The 8,278-nt window shown below is 34.7% G+C and overlaps 1 pseudogene across 1 annotated transcript; it reads right to left on the bottom strand.

Annotated features, from left to right (window-relative positions):
* Positions 1 to 3,439: 3,439 nt before the first annotated feature.
* Positions 3,440 to 7,880, bottom strand: LOC137835008 (pentatricopeptide repeat-containing protein At1g20230 pseudogene; annotated as a pseudogene). Its single transcript, XR_016520767.1, has 3 exons — positions 7,736 to 7,880; positions 6,973 to 7,045; positions 3,440 to 6,722 (listed from the first exon to the last, which is right to left on the bottom strand). The product of XR_016520767.1 is annotated as a pentatricopeptide repeat-containing protein At1g20230 pseudogene (transcript).
* Positions 7,881 to 8,278: the final 398 nt, after the last annotated feature.

The following is an 8,278-nucleotide window of genomic DNA, read 5'->3' as shown; positions in this document are numbered from 1 at the left end:
GTGTGTTTAATTGTTGTTGGGATGTGGTTAGTAGCTACAGGTGGTGTGCTTAGTAGCTGCTAGGGTATGCTTACAAACTGTTGGGTGTTCTTACAATTAATAATATTATTTAAATTCAATAAAAATTAATTTAATAATTATATTTTAGAAAATTATATTGATAATTTTTCACCTAACATTTTTTACAATTATTAAAAGTTAAAATTTTATTTTTAATGCAAACATAATTATTTTCTGATAAATTTCTATTTTCTTAAAATTGACATAACCTGGATTTTGTTCTCGAGTAAGTTCCAATACAATTTCGAAATTGATGTTTTAATTACAAACAAGTAAAATTCACAAATAAATAAATAGGGATGATAATGCGGGGCGGACCGCCACCAAAAAGCGCAGGACAGACTCACTAGTCTAGCCCGCTAACCCATCGCGCATAACCTACATCCCGCACGGACCGGGTGGGTTGGTCTGCTGATCCGCATAAATAAAAAAAAATAATTATTTTATTTTTTCTGCAAAAAAAAAAAAAAATCATACCCCACTCACTTATCATGGCAGTGTGACCTTTATTGTATTTTATTTTTAAAAAATTAAATTTAATGTACTAAAAAATAGAATGTTTTATTTTAATCATCTAAAGGAATTAACATTAAGAGTGAGAGTGGATCTAGTTATAAGGAAAGAGTTATATTTAAATTTTTTTAATAAAAAATAATATAAAGATAAGATTTTAATAAGATACTCTTTAAAAATTAATCATGCCTTAGAAAACGAGTAATTATATAACCAATTAATTTGTAAAGTATGCCTTAGAAATTGTGAAATCGGTGTCCTCTACTCTCCCTCGTCAACGTAAAGGGTTCTTCCTCTTTGACGCAACGTTCTTTCAGTCCATGTTTTCCTGCCCCGATGATGGTGGCGTGCGTGATGTGTGAAGATGAGACCGACGCAAACGAAATGGAGATGAGAAGTCCACAAGAGTTTCAAAGGGAGAAGCCAAGGCTAAAGTACATAGTGTTATGTGATTCCGAGATAAATGTAAATTTGAATTGAAGGTCTTGAAATGTTAAGGGTGTCGATTTAGGGAATTAGTGGGAGGGATATTTTTCTTTTCGTTTTAATTTATAAAACTTTGAAGTAACTAATACTGGAAATAAAGAAAAAAAATAATAAGCATAATTTTTTAATTAGTTTTTCGAATGATTTAAAATTTATGATAAGTTTATAAAATTATGAATAATTAGTTTAGTTAATTTTCATTCTTGTATGAACTGCGTTAGTTCAATTTTTTAAAAATATTTTAATAAACTAAATTATTTTATTGTTGGTCGGTAAGTCTAATACTTCAACATTATTTAAAAGTTAAGATCAAAAGACAATTTAAATATACATATTTTTCTTAATCATTTGAGACACTTTTTAAATAGACAATATATCGGAGGCAGTGATTAATCTTAATTATGTTATGTCAACAAATTTGATGTCGCTTTTGAGAATAGAAAAGTGGTTCCAAAGACAAACTATTGTTCTCCTTTAATCTTCGATTGAGTGGATTATTCTAGTACGCCTGATAGACGTCGCCTAAAAGTCAAAAGTCAAGGATAATTTAAATATACATTCATCTTTTAATCATCTAAGACGACTTTTAAAGATAAAATCATGATGAAATTTCAAGCTTCAAATCAGATAAATATATTTAGAGGTTATAGCTACAAAAATGATGTTCGAGTAGTGAATTTTGTTAAGTCTCATTTTTTTTGCCCGTATCTTGATCGAGCAATCATTAGTTATTAAGGGACTCACTATTATTGAAGTATAGGGTGGTACATCAAGTTTCTACACTCACCCTCGGACTAATGGACGAGTAGAGCTCTCTAATAGAGAGATCAAGCGAAATATGGAGAAGATGGTGTGATCCAATTGGAAGAATATGATGTTCTTTGGGCTTATAAGACCATCTATAAAGCACCTCTTGGGATATCTCCCTTTATATTGTTTTCTTACAAGGCGTACCACTTACATATTGAGATTGAGCATAAGGTGTATTGGACAGTTAGAACTTGTAACTTAACCTTTAACCAAGCGAGTCAGAAGTAGTTACGATGATTTAATTGGTAATGGTGAAGGAGAACGACTTGATAAGACGTGCAATGCTTTTCATGAAGTTGATTGAATAGGGGTAAATACTAATGTTGATTTCAGGAAAGTGATGAAATGGATTAATGACTTGAAAACTGAATTAAGTTGTAGAAAGATTTTTTTCTGGTATGACTAAAACAATGCCTATTGCATCAAATATATCATGATTTGTGATTGATACTGCTACGGTTTTTAAGGAAAGAAGAGCTTGCTAATGATTTTGTATGTCCTACTCAATTTTAATCACATGTATTTTCAATATACGTAAAACCAATATGAAGCAATCAGCTACTGCTTCATGAATACTATGCCATAAATTAAACTGAAACATATTATTTTCCCCCATGATGACAGTTCCTGTTCAAATTCGAAAGGATTCATGAAATGGCATCTACAGAATATTTCTCCTTCAATTCTCTTGTAGTTTGTACTCCTGATGAAAGAAATAATTTACTTTTGCAACGTTTCCCCCTTTCTACAAAGATCTGTTTTGGATATGTTACATGTTGAATATGTATAATTGAATGTTAAATGCTACTACCAATTGCCAAACTTTAAGGAGAAAAAATTTAATGACCTATTCCCCTTATTCTAGTTCCGTGGATGTATATATATAGATCAGAGCATGAGTATGATGCTTGTAGATGAAAAGGAGTTGATTGAATACAAGATTTTGGTTTAGAGGCAGTATGAAACTATCATCCACTCGGCATGAAGATTATGAAGCTGGGAAGAGTGTTGCAAGTTGGAACTAGAAAAAAAGAAAAATCTAGCAGTTTTCAATGGTGAGAATACTCATTGCAGGCCATCCATCCATAGAGGCAGCTCTAAGGTTAGGTGGCTTTCAATGAAGAGGAAGTTCAGGCACAGAACTTCTTTCCACAAGTAAATTGTGTCCTCACACCTAACTGGCTGCATTTTAAGGAAGCTACTCAACCGTTAAAACTGTACATTTGTAAAGTTTGCACTGTGTATAATCTAGTCTTGTCCATTTTGCCCAGTAAGACTAGCTCAGGTAATGGTAGGATAGGACAACTATACCTAAGATGGATCTTGTAGAAGAGTATTGGTACCTTATCAACCTGCAATTTGCTGAGGATTAACACTAGCATGAACAGTACTATTGGGTTATTATTGGCAGATTTTTTTTATTGGCTTAATTCGTAATGTCCATGCATCAAATGTACCCAGCTGCCAGTTTTTTTTTTTTTTTGTTTTTCATTTTAGCACAAGGTGGAAGGGGTGTTTCAAAATAAATAATTTCATGAATTTTGTCACCATGCTTTCCCTTCCACTGATTTTGTACAAATGAATTTCTTATTTTCCATATCTAAGTACGATGAAAGTTTTATATCAATTAAAGCAAAAAAAAAAAGGATAAATCAACTTATATTTATTCAGTCTATTCTATTCTATTCATAGAACTGAATAAATAATCACCACAAGTCTTGCCAAGAACAATTTCCATTTCTGAAGTGATGAAGCTTCAAGGAGTCTCTAACGATGATTGTCACGCCAACATCCCCAGAAATGTACTTAATGACATTGTGACAGTCACCACAAATTCCCAAATTCTTAAAATCCGTATAGATGACTGTCCATTCAAATTAAGAATCCCAAATGCCACAACAAGCCTCTCGCTGTGGTTGCAAAGGCTCGCAGCTTTTTCCTCTTGGTCAACATCTTGCAGAACATAGTCAATGTCAGGCTTATATCCAGCCAATTTCATTTTCTCATCTAACTCGTCCAAAAAAGTCATAGATTTTACCACTCTCCATGTTATTTTTGTCTCCAACAACAAAAGTGTAAACTCTATTTCCCATTTGAAGCCAACTACAACCTGGAGTTTTTGTAATCCCTCTCTCTTTCATCAATATTCTGGTTTTTGAAGCTTCACTCCACAATTTGGCTGTGATAAGGATGTTGAATAGTGAAACATAATTTCCAGGGTTGTTGGGTTCAATCTCAAATAATTTACTGGCTGAAACTTTTGCCAACTCCACATTCTTATAAACTCTACAAGCACCAACAACTGCTCCCCAAGCACTGGCAGTTGGCTCCATAGGGATTCTCTGTATAAACTCGTATGCCTCATCAAGCCGACCAGCACGGCTAAAGACATCAACCATGCATGCATAGTGATTAGCATCAGGTTCTACTGGGTGATCCCTGCCCATTGAATTAAGGATTTGGAGTCCTTTCTCTACTAGCCTTGAGTGGCTACAACCAGACAGAACACCAGTAAAAGTAACAGAATTGGGCCTCATCCCTGACTGAAGCATGCTCTCAAACAGTAAAAGCACTTCTTTTCCATTCCCATGCATTGCATTAGCAATTATCATCGTGTTCCAAGCAAAAACATCTTTTTTTTGCATCATACCAAATTCATTCCTTGAAAGATTCAAGTCACCACATTTAACATACATGTATACCACCGCCGTTAGGGTTGTTAAGTCCCAAACTAACCAATGCCTAAAGACATAGCAATGTACCTCCTTGCCCATCCTCAAACTTTCTAAAAATAGAGCAAGCCGGTAAGAAACTACTAATTGTAATTTGATTAGGTATAAATCTCATGCTTTGCATCTTCCTAAGCATCTCCATTGCCTACTCCGTTTGCCCATTTTCCATGCAGCCCCCAATAACAGCATTCCATGTAGCTTCATCTGCTTTGATTCATTTGCTCCTCATTTGGGAAAACAGGGCAAGACCCTTCTCATATTCTGTTTGTGAAGTATGCCGTTAAAACTCCATTCCAAGACACAACATCTGGATGAGGCATCAAATCAAATACTAGTCTAGCTGGTTTAACACTTAGCATACATGCTCACAAGAGCACTGCAGACAAACACATTTTCCATCATCTCATATCTCATTGCAAATCCATGAATAGCCCTTCCAGACTTCAAATCTTTCAATTTCGAGCACGCTGGCAAAATGCTAGACACCAGAGGCACCAGAGACATCAGAAATCATCCCACATCGAATGGCTTTGTCATGAACCTCCTTGACTCCCAAGACATCACGAGAGGCGCACCAGAGGCCTTGGCAACAGCAAGAAACAACGAGTTTTGGGTTTTGATCCCACGTGCCCAAAGCGAAGCATAGATGGCCTCATGTGGAAGTCCACAAGTAGTGAGAGCAGAAATTAATGTATAACAAGTGGTCGGGTCTGGTTGAGGAATATTAGCAAACAGTCGTTGGGCACGCCTGAAATCACCGACATTCAAAGCTGCATTGACGAGTCTGTGACCCAAGTGAGATGGGAGGTTAGTGGGCACAGACGGAGCCACCTCTTTTTGAAGGTGGCTGCTTCCACAAGGAGGAGGATTGAGTGTTTTATGAGTGTGAATACTGAACATAGGTAGCAAAACAGAGCAAATACTACAACTACACACTTAAAACTTCATCACAGAGCAAATGCAGGCAAATTTTTGTATTCGGATTCAGCCCTCGCGGATCGATAAATTTAAATCGTTTCTAATATTCTTCAATTATTAAGCTCCTTTCTTTATTTTGAAAAGGTAATTTCTTCTTAAAACAAATTTCTGCAGAAAAAAAACTACGAGGATATTGTGCAAGGAAGAGAGAACTGAAGATGCTATCAGGCTTTTCAGGGAATTGCCTGCAAAAGGATTCACTCCTAGTGCTGTGAGTTACAACATTTTGCTGAGGAGTTTGTGCTATGAAGAGAGATGGGAGGATGCGAACGAACTTCTTGTAGAGATGGTAATAAATAGAGCAATCCTATGCATGAATTTTACAAAAACGTGATAGCAAGCCTGTGTAGGAAAGGGAACACATGCAGCCTTTCAGATGTTATACGAAATGACAAAGAATGGATTTACTCCAGATTTCTTACCTATTCATCTATGATGAGAGGAATGTGTAGGGAAGGAATGCTAGATAAGATATTCAGGATTTTGGAAGAAAATGACGACATTCTTAATATTGATAACTATAAAGCACTTATACTTGGATTTTGCAAAGCTTGGAGAACAGACATGTCAATAGAGATATTTCAGATGATGGTTAACAAAGGATGTGTGCCTAATGAGAATACCTATACCATTCTGGTTGGAGGGCTTGCTTTTGAAGAGGAGACAGATATAGCAGCAGACCTGTTGAAAGAGTTGTGTGGGAAAGAGGTTCTGAGCCAAAGTACTGTTGAAAGGCTTTGTATGCAATTCAACTTCAAGGAATTAATTTGATTAGGTTGTAATTTTGATTGAATATTCGAGTAAACCAGGACGTATACAAAAAAACCATAACAACTTAATAGTCTTAATGTAGTAATGTAAACTGAGTCATGATCATTCGGGCCAATAACAACCCAAAATGCCATGAAGATAGGAAGGAAATACAAAAAAAGTACATAATTAGATTCCTTACAAACAATCAGCATGACAACAGTCTTAATGCAGTAATCTTAAACTGAATCGTGAGATACGACTCCCTCCCTCCCAACACCCCCATGATCATTCGAGCCATAACAACCCAAAATGTCATGAACCACTCATCTAACTCCTGCTCAAGCACCTACTCATCTCTCGGCGCTTCCACCTCATGCGCTCTTTCGTTCACTGATACAAAAGGGCAACGCAAAACAATTACAAGTAATGTCTCCACACAACGATCTCAATTTACAAGTAACAAACAACGAATGAATCCATATAAATAATACATGCACAATTGTAAGAAACAAAACTAGTTAGCATCAAATTGACGAATAAAATTCAAGCATTAGTTGGGATTTTCAAGTTTTATGAAAGCAAGTGACCAACTGCCTTAATCAATAATGAATTTATTTCTGAAGTCAATGAAAATGCTTACCTGTAATATTTGTAATATTAATCTCCAGTGAACCACCTAGTAAGACAGCTGCCTGGATACACAAGCCCAATGTCTGGTTTGGGGAAATAAGATACAAATAGTTATATAAAATTCAGACAATTTCCGATGAAAAAATCATATATAAACTGAATCAGACCAGCTTTGAAAAATAAAGGACTGAAAAGGTAAAAAGCATTTATGTTTTACCTCAAGAGATAAGTGTGATTCAAATCTACCTCAGTGTTATCGAATAACGGATCATATAAGAGACCACAAAAATCCTTTATGGAGTTATAAAGTACCGCACCGCAATGTCGAGTTCTAACGGACGCATTGTGGTCGAAAGAATATAATATAATATATATATATATATATATATATATATATATATATATATAATGAAATAGACAGTCAAAACTAAAAATTATATTATGTCTAAAGATTCAAATAATAATAATCGGCGGCGGCGGCAGTCGGTGGCGGCGGCGGTCAGTGGCGGCGGTCGGTGGCAGTGGTGACAGAGAGAGATAACAAATGGAAAATCCGCATCGCCAACGCCTCGTGGTGGCGGTGGTCAGAAAATCAGCCGCCACCACTACCCAAGAAGGCACTTGCGAAAAACCAAAACCAACAAACAATATCCCCTTTTCAATTTCTACAATCAAACAGTCGAATTCCTTCAAATCAAATACAACAAAAAAGCTGCGAATATCATAGACCATTTCACAGTAAAATAAACATGATGAAAGGAAATACGTTTAACCTTAGATCTCATATTGAAGAATTCTCTCAAAGGCGTCGACTTTGGGCAGAAGATGATTGTTCAAAATGAAACCGTCGGCGGCGATAAAAACTATTTTCTGTATTTACCCTAACTCTGTTCATGGGTCGGGTCGGGTTAAGTAAAGATATAATTGTAATGCTGAAAAATATATAAAGAAAATAATCATCTATACCATTATCTATACTATTATATAATAAAGAAAATACATATTTAGTAATTTCCTTTGATGTTATCTTTTAGATGGATAATTGTATCATCTAATAAATAAATAAATAAATAATTATTTAATGAAATAATTGAATAGTTTTTTATTTTAAAAAAGTTAAGTAACTTTTTCTTTTAAATATAACGACAATATAGTTTTTAATACTATTTTTATAAAATTATAAATATTTTTTTTAAATTGTATAGTTTTTTAATTAATTATTCCTAAAAATAATTAAATTATACATATTTTAATGTCATAAAAATGTTAAGTATTTTTGCTAGATATTATTTAAGTTTCGTCTAAAGAGTTAAAAT

This window comes from Phaseolus vulgaris, chromosome 5 (genome assembly GCF_051622355.1).
Source record: "Phaseolus vulgaris cultivar YP4 chromosome 5, ASM5162235v1, whole genome shotgun sequence".
In the NCBI taxonomy this organism is placed as follows: Eukaryota; Viridiplantae; Streptophyta; class Magnoliopsida; order Fabales; family Fabaceae; genus Phaseolus; species Phaseolus vulgaris.
Note: the sequence above shows the minus strand (reverse complement) of the source record. Positions and strands in the feature narration are given on the sequence as shown.